This window comes from Mytilus californianus, unplaced genomic scaffold, assembly GCF_021869535.1.
Source record: "Mytilus californianus isolate M0D057914Y unplaced genomic scaffold, xbMytCali1.0.p SCAF_11, whole genome shotgun sequence".
Taxonomy (NCBI): domain Eukaryota; kingdom Metazoa; phylum Mollusca; class Bivalvia; order Mytilida; family Mytilidae; genus Mytilus; species Mytilus californianus.
This window is the reverse complement of record NW_026262593.1, coordinates 2,956,590-2,971,792: the sequence shown is the minus strand read 5'-3', so window position 1 is coordinate 2,971,792 and position 15,203 is coordinate 2,956,590.

Genomic DNA, 15,203 nt, shown 5'->3' with positions numbered 1-15,203 from the left:
GACGTAGCGTGGGTATTGATAGGCCCATTTAGTTTCTTAATTCGAATTTGTATCAACGACCTCACAGCCTTAATCCATTCGGAAAGAGTATCTACGTCTTCTTTCTCGCGTTTAGCCCATTGCCTGGCATAATCCTCGACTGAATCCAGGAGTATTTTGAAGTTGTATTTCCAATTGATGGATTTAGGCTCACGATATTTCGGACCTTTGGATAACAAATTTCGCAGGGAAGTGTTATTGACAATGTTGAGGTCTCCGGTAATAACGTGGCCAGCCGGATTATATGCGAATTGGGAACTAGCACAGGTGCAATCAGGAGGTTTAGACTTGAAGTCGTCAATGTTGAGATCCTGCAAAACGTGTTTGTAATTGAAAATTTTAGTTGCAATTGGTTTGGTATAGGTATAAGAAATTATTGGTACAGACTGATCTTTAAAATAAGGAGGTATTTTCGACTGAACTAATTTATGATGAAGGATATTGCTTAAGTTGACGCCATCGAGACCTTTGTTGGCAAAGGAAAGTTTCAGAAAAGATCTTTTCACTTTTTCATCTTTTCCAATGCAAACTGGTTTAAAAAGTCTGTGACTTGCAATATCCGAAATGATAGCTGTAATTTTGTATTGGTTTGAATGAGGGTTTGTAACAGTGGTTTCCAAACATAAATTGAACAGAGAATGAAGTTTTGAAAGGGGTAATGAATACAGTTTCGTGCGAATGTGATGAATACCTAACGGCTTTTGTATAAATGGCAGCAAGTCATTAATAGAGACATCATGCAAAGTAGGTGATGTATAATGACGATGACCATGACTGCGTCAAGTCGAGGAGTAGAGTTGAAAATATTCATGTATATCATGTTCATCCCGTTTTTTCGATTGCTATTATAGCATCCGTATGTTGGCTTTTAAGCTTATCTATTAAAACGATGTTCCTTAGTCCCTTTGTCCTTAACCGAAACACTTTTTATATCATATCAAAGAGGGAAATGAAGCACAGATACTGAACCCTGTATAAGCTCTTCATTTTTTTAATACGTTTTGGATTTTCATATATTTTGGCCTGGAGCATGACTGAAGAGATATTTATTGTCGAAATGCGCATCTGGTACAGACAAATTGGTACCGTTAATGTTATAATAAAACAATGTCTACCATAAGCTCTGTGTCCCTTCCCCCAACATTACACACTTTATCCGCCCCTGTATTATTTGGAATAACACTTGAATTAAATGGAATATATAATAAACAAAACAATGGATAAGTCTATTAGGAAAAATGATTTTATGTGAAAATGTGAGCATACAATTGTTTTACGACAGAGTTGAAAATAAAGTAGAGAAATGTATGTTTCAAATAATGAAGAAGATTTTTATAGTTACTGTATGACATTCTGGTGAGATCTATCATCTCACATGACTTAAATTTGATATATGGCTATAGGTTGCACTTTGTAAATACAGCTGTTTCTCAAACCACGCCTCTTTTGGGGAGATATTTAATATTCATAGGTATGTTAATTTGTTAAAGTACTGGTTCCAATTGATGATCTCTGTGTTTCATCTCACAGAGACATCACTTGGGAATGTAACCAGTATAGAAAAACATGGTAGCGGCTAAATTTTAATTCTTAGGAGGTCCAAAAATGGAGGTAAGGGTAGTATAGAATTTTAGTATAATTTTAAACTCTTAGAAGTTCAGGGCATATAAATGTTGAAAATATGCCGCACAGCCCTATATTTTGACCTTTGAATAAAATAGTAGTGCATATAAACTTTCCGTTCTGGGATATCATTTTTCACGAAACTTCATAGTAAAAGTGTCACAGTTTTAGCCGCAAAGGGAGTTCCTATGGGAAATTGCATTGTCTGTATTTACAGAATTGCAACCTATATAGGGTTAAAAAATAGAACATACAGAATTTCACAAAATCTGGTTTATCTCAGAGATTTTAGAGAATTTAACTAAAATATGAAGTTTTATAAATATTTCATGAAGATTGAGAAAATCCTGGGCCTTAACTATGATGACTCAGCATAAATTCACAGTTTACAGTATGCTTGGTTTACTTAAAGCCCTGAATTCAAAATAAATTCATAATATATGCCTATTTGTAATTTAAATTGTTAAGAAGTGCTTATATTTACTCTTCGCAGTAATTGCAACTCATTGATCCTTCCTAAATATTTTTAGTGGGGTGTTTTTTTCCTGTCGATAACCCAAAAGTAAGCCGTAACGCCTAAATGTGCTTTTTTGTGACCGCGGCATAAAAAAGTACAAGCTAGAATTACAAAAAGACCTTAACAAAACTTACAATAGTGTGTTCTATCCTAAATATGTAGTAAATATTCCACATTGCTAGAAACAGGGAAAAAAATTTGGAATTATGAGGCCCCAGGGGCAAAAAACAGAGAAAAATGCCTACCCCTGAGTCATAAATCAGATAATTTAACTTGAAAATGCTATGATTTTTTTATTTTAAAGGTCTTTTGTAAAGTAAACAATAACTGTGCTAGAAAGTTATGCAAAAATCAGATGTTAGCAGTCATTTCAATCAAACTTTTAGTGAATTTATGCACCAGACTGATATCTTCATAAATACAACTTTTGCAAATATGGCTTTGTGTAAACACTTCTAGTTCATATATTAACTAACTTATGTTAGATATATGGTTAGGGATGATACTGTTGTGACAAGAATTCTAAACTGACCATTTGAGGCAGAAATTGTGAACTTTCATTGACAAATAGGCATACAGTAAGATGTGGACTGGAGACACAGACAGGATTGGATACTTTGTACAATCTTGAATGTTGGAATGCTTAACTACTAAACAATACATTTATAGTATTCTAAAATGCTTTCAATTTGTTATCAGAATAGTTTCACACAGGTTTTAGACAGCTCATGTCAGAAAACATGCACATAGGGTAAGCTGGCAATAATTAGAGTCTTGTTTTCAAAATCTTTAAAAAATTGAAACAGGGGTAGGGGTATAAAATGTACTGTAAAAGGAAACTTAGAGTATATGCAGTGATTTCTTTAAGGCTATAATTCTGATAAATAAGTATTGTTGTGAGAAAAAGTGTTTTTAGAGAGTTTTCTTTTTGAATAAATGTTTGTATAGGTTGCACTTTGTAAATACAGCTGTTTCTCAAACCACGCCTCTTTTGGGGAGATATTTAATATTCATAGGTATGTTAATTTGTTAAAGTACTGGTTCCAATTGATGATCTCTGTGTTTCATCTCATAGAGACATCACTTGGGAATGTAACCAGTATAGAAAAACATGGTAGCGGCTAAATTTTAATTCTTAGGAGGTCCAAAAATGGAGGTAAGGGTAGTATAGAATTTTAGTATAATTTTAAACTCTTAGAAGTTCAGGGCATATAAATGTTGAAAATATGCCGCACAGCCCTATATTTTGACCTTTGAATAAAATAGTAGTGCATATAAACTTTCCGTTCTGGGATATCATTTTTCACGAAACTTCATAGTAAAAGTGTCACAGTTTTAGCCGCAAAGGGAGTTCCTATGGGAAATTGCATTGTCTGTATTTACAGAATTGCAACCTTTAACATCTACATACGTATGTTTGGATCAATAAAACATGTTTACATGGGTGTGGACATGTTGGATCGACCCAAACATACGTAAACCAGTGTGAATTGCATACAGTGAACTTGCATGATGTGAACAGTCTTGACATGAGCGCATACTTGTTTGATCTACCGGTTTTTATTCAATGTATTATATGTGACAAACAGCAATATATTCAAAAGAACTATGCTTTTTATTATAAAATGTGTAAATACAACATTATCAGACACGATTAATTCCATGAATTGTTTTGAAAGTACTTTTTGTACCTTTTTATTATTTTTCAAACGTACATGCACTTATAAACAATATTTTAACCCAAAGAATTTTGTTTATTAAAAAATCCGGATTAATAGCGGAAAAACCTGGACATAACAAAAATTCATTTATACTCGAAATGTCCTAATAAGCGAAAAAACAAGACTTTTTTTTAAGTAACTGCATATCTAAGGATATATAGATTCCATGTATGTATTTCCTTTGGCATTTGTATAAAAAGGGTCTAATTCTATATTTTGGAATTCAAGCATTTTAAGGCTTAATTAAACTTTTTACGGAAACATAACATAATGCATGGTTGACTTTATCTTTCTATCCAATATTCTAAATTACCTCATATGATCTCGTATATTTAGTTCAGGCATCTATGTCATTCCGTACCAGAAAGATGGTATGTATTTTTACATTTTAGATCATATTCACTCGAAAAAAAATAGACCTACTCTTAAAAAATTAAGATCCAAGTTGGACACAATACCTACCGTTATACTATGATATTATTACGTGATTATTTCCGTATTGGTCTTGTTATTGGTCCGAGGCTTGCTGTATTGGCCTGAGGCGACACCGAATGCCAAATGAAGCTGGTCGAGGACCAATAACAAGGCCAATACAGAAATAATCACGTTATGATATCTTTAATAATTAACTACAGTGTTTACCTGTTGTTGTTTTTTTTTTTTTTTTTTTGCATTATTTCTTTTAACATTTTTTACCTTAAAATGGAACTGTTTAAATCTGAGTTTCCTTTTATAAGCTGCAATGTCAAATGATCTGGTGCTGTTTCGATCTGTCTTCTACATTTTCTAAAGATTTTTTTTCACCCTTTTCGGACACTATAAAGTGTTAAAAGTCATATTTAACTTCTATGTCATTTGGACTCTGGTCACCTCATTTTACTTTTATATTAGACGCAACACATAAATAGTAATTGGAAAGGTACTGCCATTGCATGAGAAATGCAGAAACAAAAGGATTCAATAAAACTAGGAGTTGAATATGACTGCCAATGGGACAACTATCCATACACCAACTGACCAAAGAACAAAGACTTGAAAAATTACAGGTCACGCTTCAACAGTTTATATGCCTGGTTCAGCTTAAAGAATAAAAGATACTTTACAAAAAAATGAGAAGCGAAAGTAAACAGTAAATCTATTTCCACCCATTAAACTGATAAAAATGATTTAAATAGTTATGAGGTCGACAAAGAAATTAGCTTTGTGGTAATCTACAGACTCGTTGCCCAAACTTGAAATAATTAAATTTTCTGCTTAAAAGTCTTTTTTAAATGAATGTGACCGTCTTCAGCCTGGATTTTTCGGCATGTTTTGGGTATGTAAATAAAACAGCGTCTTCTAAACGAAAGATAACATTAAGTTGGTGTTCATCATGACTTTCGATCTAAAAAAAACCAGAGACGTTCCGAAATCGAACAAAATCAATATTGGCCGAATTTTCTGTATTGGTTGAGTTGTTCTGTATTTGCCGAGTTGAAACTTTTGTATAGCACAGCAGCTTTCGTCATATTAAGTCCAATAACAGAGTTGTTGATTAATAGAATAAAATACTAGTGTTATATACTGGCTGTTTCTGTATTGGCCCTGTTATAGATTACAGGATAGCTTTATTGGCCCAGGGAGTCGAAGAGGTCAATAAAGCTGATGGAGAATCTATAACAGGGCCAATACAGAAACAACCAATTCATAACACTTTTATTAAATGATTCTAATTAAGAAACTTACCGTGAAACAGGTACAGGAATTCATATTTTTTTCGTAGTCACTATGCATTTTTGTCAATATTGATTAAATTTCTGATTTCTAGTGCGAATAATTAATCTATGCTAATTCAATTCATTTTATCTAGCAAATACAAAGAAGCTGGGGAACATAAATCAGACATTTTAAACATTCTTACTCTTTAATCGTCTGCGTTCTTATGATTGAGGGGCCTCGGTGGCCGAGTGGTCTAAGTAGTTACTACTGTAATCACTAGCCAGTCAACACTGAGGTTGTGAGTTCGAACCCCGCTCGTGCGGGTGTACTCGACTCCAATCTTAATTGACTAGGATTGTCAGTTTTCCTATTGAAGGTCGGTGGTTTTCTCCGGGCGCTCCGGCTTCCTCCACCAATAAAAACTGGCCGCCACGAAATAGCCCAAAAGCGGTGCTTAAAAGTGGCGTTAAAACACCAAAAATCAATCAATCTTATGATTGATCACATCTAATACATTGCATAAAAACCCGTAATGATCGACGGAAATGAAACAGTGAAATTGCTTCCTAATCGAAAGTTTCTACTCGGATTGGCTTTAGAAAATTTCCGTTTCAAATCGTTACAAAACACAGAACATGATGTTTTATGTTTATTTTTTAGTTACAAAATAAGATAAAGCATAAAGATACGTCCAACATTAATTGAAACCGGAAGTGAATGTCCTGTGTAAGCCCATGTGCTAATAAGAACTATTTCTCTATTCTATTGGAATAGGCCGTAAAGGTGTATTAATATCAACAGAGCGACGTTATCAGTAAAGCACATGCTGATTTATTTGTATTAAGGCTGCTTTTATCATATCATTTAATAAACAAAGTTATTGTCAGTTACAGTCTCCACGAAGGGCAGAGTACAAACAAACAATTACATACAATGAGGGTTCATGATTCACGATGATTGGTAGTAGCGAAATAAAAGAAATTGAAATATGAGAGCGTAAACTTTACAAAGATAATACCCATGGACATTAAACCATAGAAAAAAAATTAGATGGACTCATTTTGTATATGACATTAGATCTGGTTCTATCAAGAAACTGGAGGCACAAAATTACAAAAGTTTCTCGGAACTTCCGGATTGTCACAGCCCACTTGGATGAACATGCTTATCTTGATAATTTATTTTGTTAAATTATGATATGGGTTACTTAGACTTTTAATGTATATTTTCTCTATAGGTTTTAAATGTTTTAATTTTGATTTATAGATTTGAGTTGGACCTCATCTTCCATTTGATCCTTGCGGGAAAAAAACAACCGAAGATACAAAGGACAATGAAAACTCATAAAACGAAGAGAAAATTACACCACCGTGGCAAAAAAACGAAAGACAAAGAAAAGACAAACAACTCCACAAAACTAAACGTAAAATAACTGAAGTAACACATTACTATCAAACACTCGGTTTAATCTCATTTGCTTCGAAGGGGATGGGGTAGGCATGTTCTGCTCCACTAGTGGACCCGTCATGTTGTTCATGATAACTATTCATTCAATGTTAAGTCTCTTTCATTGCAAATTTTACATATGCACTCATAAGCTATCATGTGTAGTTCCTCCATTTTTAATTTCCTGCTGTGATCCCGAATGCAGGATTTTGGAAGAATTGCTTTGAAAAGAATATTTTTGAGAAAATACACACACAATAATAATAAAGTATGACAAATCAATTAAAATACATTGTTAAAAGGACTTTCGCGACGATTTTGACAAAAACTTTAAATATCCTTTTCTTTGTTTCAAGCATTTGTTAAAGGGATATTTTAAAATGATAATTTTTTATTATTTTCGTCCATGTCAAATTTACTATCAACTACATTTTTTGTTGCCGTCTTTGTTAGATTTATTTGTATGCTTGTTTGAATTTTTTAGCCATGTGTGATGTATGTTTACTCAATTTTGGCTGCTGTAACCCAATAATAGTCACATTTACCTATTATTTCTGATTGGGTGGCTCACCAATATTGGTCAATATAACAGAACTATAAACAGCTGTCATACAAGTGGGAGGTTAAGCAAGCTATAAAACCAGGTTTAACCCATTATTTTCTCGTAAATGCCTCTACCAAGTCAGGAATATGAGAATTATTTGTCACTCATTCCATTGATTGATAACGTTTGGTTTAGTTAATTTTTATATTATATTCAAGGGCTTGAATTTCCTATCATGATTTCCTTGATAGGGGATTGCTGCTCACAAGGAAGAAATTTAAACACGAGTTCCAAGTGGTTAACTTAAGACCATTCCTTCGAAAATTTTACTGACACCATCACGAGTTGATTGACCGTTATGGAATATCTGTTTCACATAAGACGACGGATATGTTCCAATTGTCGTTTCCAAAATCCCGTCCTTTGTTTCTCGTATACGACCTACTGAATTAGACTTATCTGCGGATTTATATTTACATGAGTAACACAACGGGTACCGCATGTGGAGTAGGATCTCCTTAACCTTTCGGAGCACCTGAGATCCCCTGGTTTTTATAAGGGTTCGTGTTCCTCGGTCTTTAGTTTTCTATGCTGTGTTGATTGAACATGAGGAATCGTATTTGATCGACACTGTTGGTTGAATACATTTCATCAAAGTAATTCATTCTCTTTTACTGTAGAAAGAATGGTGGTAAAAACTTATATATTTTGTCGAACATCTTGACGGCTACATATTGTTTGTTATTAGGAATTTTGGGAAATGTATGTATGGAGAACATAGAAGGGGTATTTTTATCGTCTTTTTTGTTAATACCAAAGAAAAAAAGAACAGATGTATGTTTTTCTCACATCTCCTTCTTCGTCAATGATGCAGTGATAGATATGGAATTCCCAGTTTTGCAGTGAAGGTTTTTAGTTATACATTCCAAATAAATGATTTTTGTAATTAAAAGCAAATCTTTAAAACGCTTTGTCTGCAGAGGAAATAAAACACACACAACAACGGGCTACTGTTAGTTGAAAACCCGTGTAAACACGCAAAACAACGGGCTTCTGTTAGTTAAAAACCCGTGTAAACACGCACAACAACGGGCTTCTGTTAGTTAAAAACCCATGTAAACACGCACAACAACGGGCTTCTGTTAGTTTCTCATTGTACTCAGTGTACTCATTATACTCAGTGTACTCATTATACTCATTGTACTCTCTGTATGTGTGTCTCAGTGTACTCATTGTATTCAGTTTACTCATTGTACTCAGTGTACTCAGTGTACTAAGTGTACTCATTGTATTTAGTGTACTCATTGTACTCATCGTACTCAGTTTACTCATTGCACTCATTGTACTCAGTGTGCGTCCTAAATTTTGAATGCCTTTATAAATGCATGACCGAACAAAACAAAAAAAAAAACAAACAAATAATTTATTTGCCAAATACGGCGCCCAAAATGAGCAGAAAAATTACGATATCAATTTCAAACATAATATAAAAGCAAAATAGAAATAAAAATAGGTTCAACAAAGAATAATTTGATAAGCTTTAATCTATTCAGATGAAGTAAAGTTTTGGTTCATCTGACTCCCGCTAAAAGATGTTAGTTAACATGAATTTTAAAAATATATCCTGTGAAGATGTATATTATATAAAGCTTTGAGGAACACATTTATTATTTTTTAACGAATCTAATAAATGAGTATGTAAAGACAGAAAAAAAACCATCAGTGTTGTCCATTTTTTCCGTATCATCATTTCATGTCAAACCCATCGAAAAAGTCTCTGGAAAAATAAAAACAAATGACTAAGGTATTCAATCATAATCTTAATTACATTGTTTATTGTACATTCTCGAATATTTATGTCAAAGATTTTTTCAGATGTTAACAAATAGACATGTTTTATAATAGGTGTATGTAAAATATATAATATTATAAAATATAGAGCAATTCAAATGATTGTTTTATCTAATAGTAAACGTTTGGTTGGTGTAATATTTCGATTTTTATTAGAAAGTGAGGCGAAAGATACTAAAGGGATATTTAGACTCATAAGTCAAAAACGAACTGACAATGCCATGGTAAAAAAACAAAACAAAACGACCAATAGACAAACAACAGGACACAAAACTTTTCTTTTGACACGAATAAAGGTTTATCGTTTTCTGACAATGATGAAAGATTGTGTTTTGATGAGTAACATAAAACATAAAATGCCGGGCAGTGATTTGAGACACAAACACATCGTATCGGTCAGCCAATTCACGGCTTTCTTTTTTTGTGACCGTGAAACTTGCGGAATATTGATTTCAGTTGTTCTTCCTCATGACTCTGTTGGAACAGTTTTTGTGTTAGGAGCACATCCCTGCTATCATTTTTCCTCATAACCCAGGTCCTGAACACACATGAACTACGTGCTGCTTTTCGTTAAACAAAAATACATTGGTTTTACCTACTGCAATTTGCAACTCTAGTATTCAAACGTGTATTCAGTAGTAAGTATATAGTTTACCGTTTGTCTTCATTGCTTTGATTTTGGTTGCTGTCTCTTTTATGGTATTTTTTTTGTTAACCTACACCTCCTCTTATTCATTTTCATTCGATTTCTAAGTGTATTTTTTCTATTGATTTCGATACAATAGAACATCAAATTGTTTGTGTATCATGCTTTTATTTTCAATTATAGTTTTTATCTTTCTCAAAAATACGTGAATGCTAAATGTTTTTTGGTGTCTTACCATTAATTTCCAAACGTTTTGTATTCTCCGTCATTTATATGACAGTTGTTTTCCATTCGTTTGATGTGTTTGATCTTTTGATTTTGCCATTTGATAAGGGACTTTCCGATTTGAATTTTTCTTGGAGTTCGGTATTTTTGTTATTTTTCTTTTTTTCAGTAAGCAAACATGAAGCAAATCAACCTATACGCTTGATTCTTTTGAGAACAATAAATGTATTTGGTCCCTAATAAATCATTCCTGATACACTATAATTAATGTCTATTCTTATGATAAAACGAATAAAGTTGGCGACACTCTGGCATACATTATGTCCTATTTTCTGCTTTCGGCAAGGACTGTATCGTCGCTTTTGTTTTATGTAAAAACTCATCAAAAATAGAAGGCTTGTAATTTTGTTGGTGTGAAGTGCGTTTCATCTACATAAGTATTTTCGGTTGCGTCTGAATCTTAAAGATTGGAGAGTTGTCTCATTGGCAATCATACCATATCTTCTTATTTTTTTATATTGGTTAGACAATGACAAGGTAACAGGACGTTTAAAAAGGTAATGCATCATGAAACTATAAAATAACAATTTGTACCACAGGTTCTCCGATAATGATCTATATTATTTGCAATCTGTAATAACTATTGTTTAACATATTCGAAAAATTAATTACCTGCTCACATAAAACGGTAACGAAGTGAGACCCGCCCAAAGCATCAAGACCCTTTTTGTCCTTCCATATCTGAACACATACACCATCAGTTGGTTCATCAGGAATCCAGAGGCTGTTATCAATCTGTTGCCCAGAAACATTCCAAAAGTAAACACCATCTTGTAGACTACCACTAACATACACATTACCTGTAAATAAATTTTTAACGATTCACATGACAAACACGCAGATTTCCTGAAAACACATTTTGTAAATACAATGTCAATATTGAGACTGACATTTCGTACAGACATTTGTTCAATACTGTAAAACTTTCTTCACGTCAGGATGTCTTTGGATTTTGTGATTGGTGTGTTGTTTAATCTATATTTAACATCTCTTCAAAGTCATACAGTTGTGCCGTGAAATATTAAAATCGATTCGTTAAATCTTTATCCTCTTTTGACATTTCAGTTGCCTTCTCAATCGATATCACATTTCCTTGGACCACAGAGGACTTACGTTATTATGAATATTCTAACAGGAGTAAAATATAAATCGCTCTTCAAGTCAGTGGACCATTACTTATGGAACAAGGTCAATTTATCTTCATTCAAATGAAATTGATCAATTATAAAAAAAAATGCATACCAAATATCATGAACCTTTTTTAATAGATTTAATTTGACATTTTTACCTATTGTGCCTGTTTGTTTTGTTCACACATTGTTGTCAATATAAAGGAATTTTATGCGACTGTCATAAAAGTGAGAGGTTTAGGTAGCTATAAAACCAGGTTTAATCCACCATTTTCTACATAAGGAAATGCCTGTATCAAATCAGGAATATGACAGTTGTTTTCCATTCGTGTGATGTGTTTGTGCTTTTGATTAAGCAATTGGATAAGGGACTTTCCGATTTTAATTTTCCTTGGAGTTCGGTATTTTTGTTACTTTACTTTTTAATGCCGACTTTTAGTTAAAAGAAAATACCAGGCTAATAAAGAGCGACAATAAATAAATAGCTAGTAAAACTCCTGAAAGATTTGCCAAAGATAGATCATAACATTAATACCTCTAAGATTAACACAAATCTGCTAATATTGCATTTGAATAATTTGAGTTCACTATATTTAAGTGTTGAGTCTGTATATGTATATAGTATACAACTGTAAGAATAATAAAAACTCATCAATGATACGAGACTTATATTTTAAACCTAAGTCGCGGGTTTCGTCTACATAAGACTCATCAGTGAAGCTCGAATAGAAACAGTTGGAAGGTCAAATCAAAACGTTGAAGAGCTTTAAAACGCGAAAAATACCAAAATGTTGTGCGAAATGTGGCTTAGGCAATCTATACCTAGGGGGTAGAAAAACTTTAGTGTTTCGAATATTTTAACATTTTATAAACTGTAAATTTACAAAAAAAAATGAACATGTCAATGATATTTCATGTCAAATCAATGTCATGACACTTGAATGAAGTTGTTAATACATTTACTTGTGATAACTGTTAGAGCATTGATCATTTCGTCTTTGCTGTAAAACTCAGCTGGGTTCCCTCCAATAGACAGGCATGCATTCTAAGTAAGAAAATAGTCTTGTAAGAAATCAATTAATAAAATGCTGAAAGCATTAATTATATAGATGTAGATGTAGATAAAGATTCCTTAATTAGATACGTAACATACAAATAAATAGTATGAGAAAAAAATCTGTTGAACCCCTCGTCATGAAACAGAAAACAAATATAAATGATTCCAAAAGGATAACAAAATATATCCTTAATGAAAATACAAATGAAATTCTATAAGAGTAACAATGAAATTCTATAAGAGTAACAAAGCATACCACTAAATAAAAACACAAAAAGTGTTCACATTATTTTTTTTTTATTTCGTTTATATGTTGACGTAATGCTTCAACTTTTTTCTGTGATAAATATATTTACTCATTTGAAGTTTGCCTGTACGCCAATAAAAACTGTTAACTTAGATATGCCTTAAGGGGCTCTCGTTGCTTTTGTGATGACGCGCCTTTTTCTATGCTGTTTATCTCCAATATATTATATTCGAAACGTTGTCAACTTTACTTATAGTTGTTTTTGAAAGCTACTTTGATAAAACATTCAAATATTTTACATTTAATGCCTTTATTCAAGCGTTTTGTAAAAATTTTGACTGAGTGTGAATTCAAATGACGGGTGATGAATGCATATCAGGAGACGATTACCCTGTCGACACACTCGGTCTTGTTCCTTTTTCGAATTCATTCGATTCTCTCTATTTCTGTTTTTTATCTAAATTTGTCTCATCCTAACCGATTTACAAGACTTGAACATCTGCAAATCTTTTGTCACCTTAATTTACCTAATATTATACAATAATATATTCCATCGTTGTTTTGATTTAAGATATGCGTTTGTTATGTGGATACTAAGATATTTTAGAGTATATACAACCTAAGACTCTTTTATCTTGCAATAATATTAACACATTTGACTTTTTTACTCTTTACACAAGTATTCCCCATTCGAAACTAAGAGACAAATTGAAAGAGTTGGTCCTGTTTTGTTTCAAAGAAAGAATGACCAATGTAGATACAAGTATCTTGTTTTAGGGAAGGATACATCGTACTTTGTAAAAATTCATTCTGATTCAAACAAAAAAATTCTCTGAAACTGACATTATAAAGATGCATGATTTCTTGATTGACAACATATTTGTTACGTTTGGAGGACATGTTTTTCGACACACAATCGACAATCTCATAGTAACCACTTTTGCTTCTCTTCTTGTGAACTTGTTCCTTTATTCATATGAGGCTGACTTCATACAGGAGCTTCTTAGGAAGAAAGAAAATAAGTTAGCATTAAAAAGTTCCAAGCGGTAAAGCTGAAATCCTCCCTTCATCAATTTGAGTTGGATGACCATTATGGAATATCTGTTTCACAGATGACGACGAATATTTTCCAATTGTCGTTACCAAAATCCCGTCCTCTTTTTCCCGAATGTGATCTACCGAATTAGACTTATAACTGGGTTTGTACTTACATGAGCAATACGACGGGTGTCACATGTGAAGCAATATCTGCTTAAACTTCCCCAGCACCTGTTATCCCCCCGGTTTTTGATTGGGTTCGTATTGTTCAGTCTTAAGTTTTCTAATTTGTGCTTTGTTTACTGTTGTTTGTCTTTTGGTCTTTTTCTTTTTTTTAGCACGGTGTTGTCAGTTCATTTTCGACTTATGAGTTTGAATGTCCCTTTGGTATCTTTCACCTCTATTTGTTCATAGATGTTGTCTCTTTGTTCATAGATGTTGTGCCAGCCTATTTGTTTCAATAAAGCACATTTTATCGATTAGTTTATCAGAAACATGGAAAATATTCTCAGAATTAATAATAAGATTTAAAGACTTTGAATTTTCACTCAAAATAATGGCCGACTTTTGATTTTTTTACTAATACGAAGCTGAGTTCATACAAAACATTCTGACAGTCTTAGGAAAAGCATTTTGCAGATTTTTTTATTTTCATTTCAATCACAAAGATATTGCTAATGACCTGTCACTAAATATCCTAGATTTGGATATCTACTTACTATTGTCCTTAAAGAATAGTTTGATATTGAAGAAACATCTTTTAATATTCCCATTAGGTTCATTCACATCTTTTAAAGATTACTTAGAAAAGAGAGGCGAAAGATACCAAAGGGAAATTCAAACTGACAATGCCATGTCAAAAACCGAAAAACAACGAAACAACAGTACACAAAACACATCATAGAAAAATAAAATCTTAGCAACACAAACCCCACCTAAAAACGGAGGTGATCTCTAGATCTGGTGCTCTGGAATCGTATGCACATCCTGCTTCACATGTGGACTTGATAAGAACTTTCTATATAGTATAGACAACTGCGTATTATTGAAGGGTATATATTGCCCTGTCGGTATCTTTTGACTATTTGTATTAGTTTGGTTAAAGTATATATAAAGTATAACATGTTTTATTTGTGTGTAACCATACTTTATGATGGTACATATGTGGTTCGCAGCTGTAAAGTTTCTTTCATTATAATTAAACTCATACATATTACCTGTGCATCTGGGCAGTTGACCTTTTGTTTGGTTTGCAGATAGCATATTTCATTAATTGATGACCAATCAGCTTGACATTCAACTAAAAATATGATTTACATTTGTAAAAGTATGTTAATTTACAGTAAGTGCTACGGCACCTA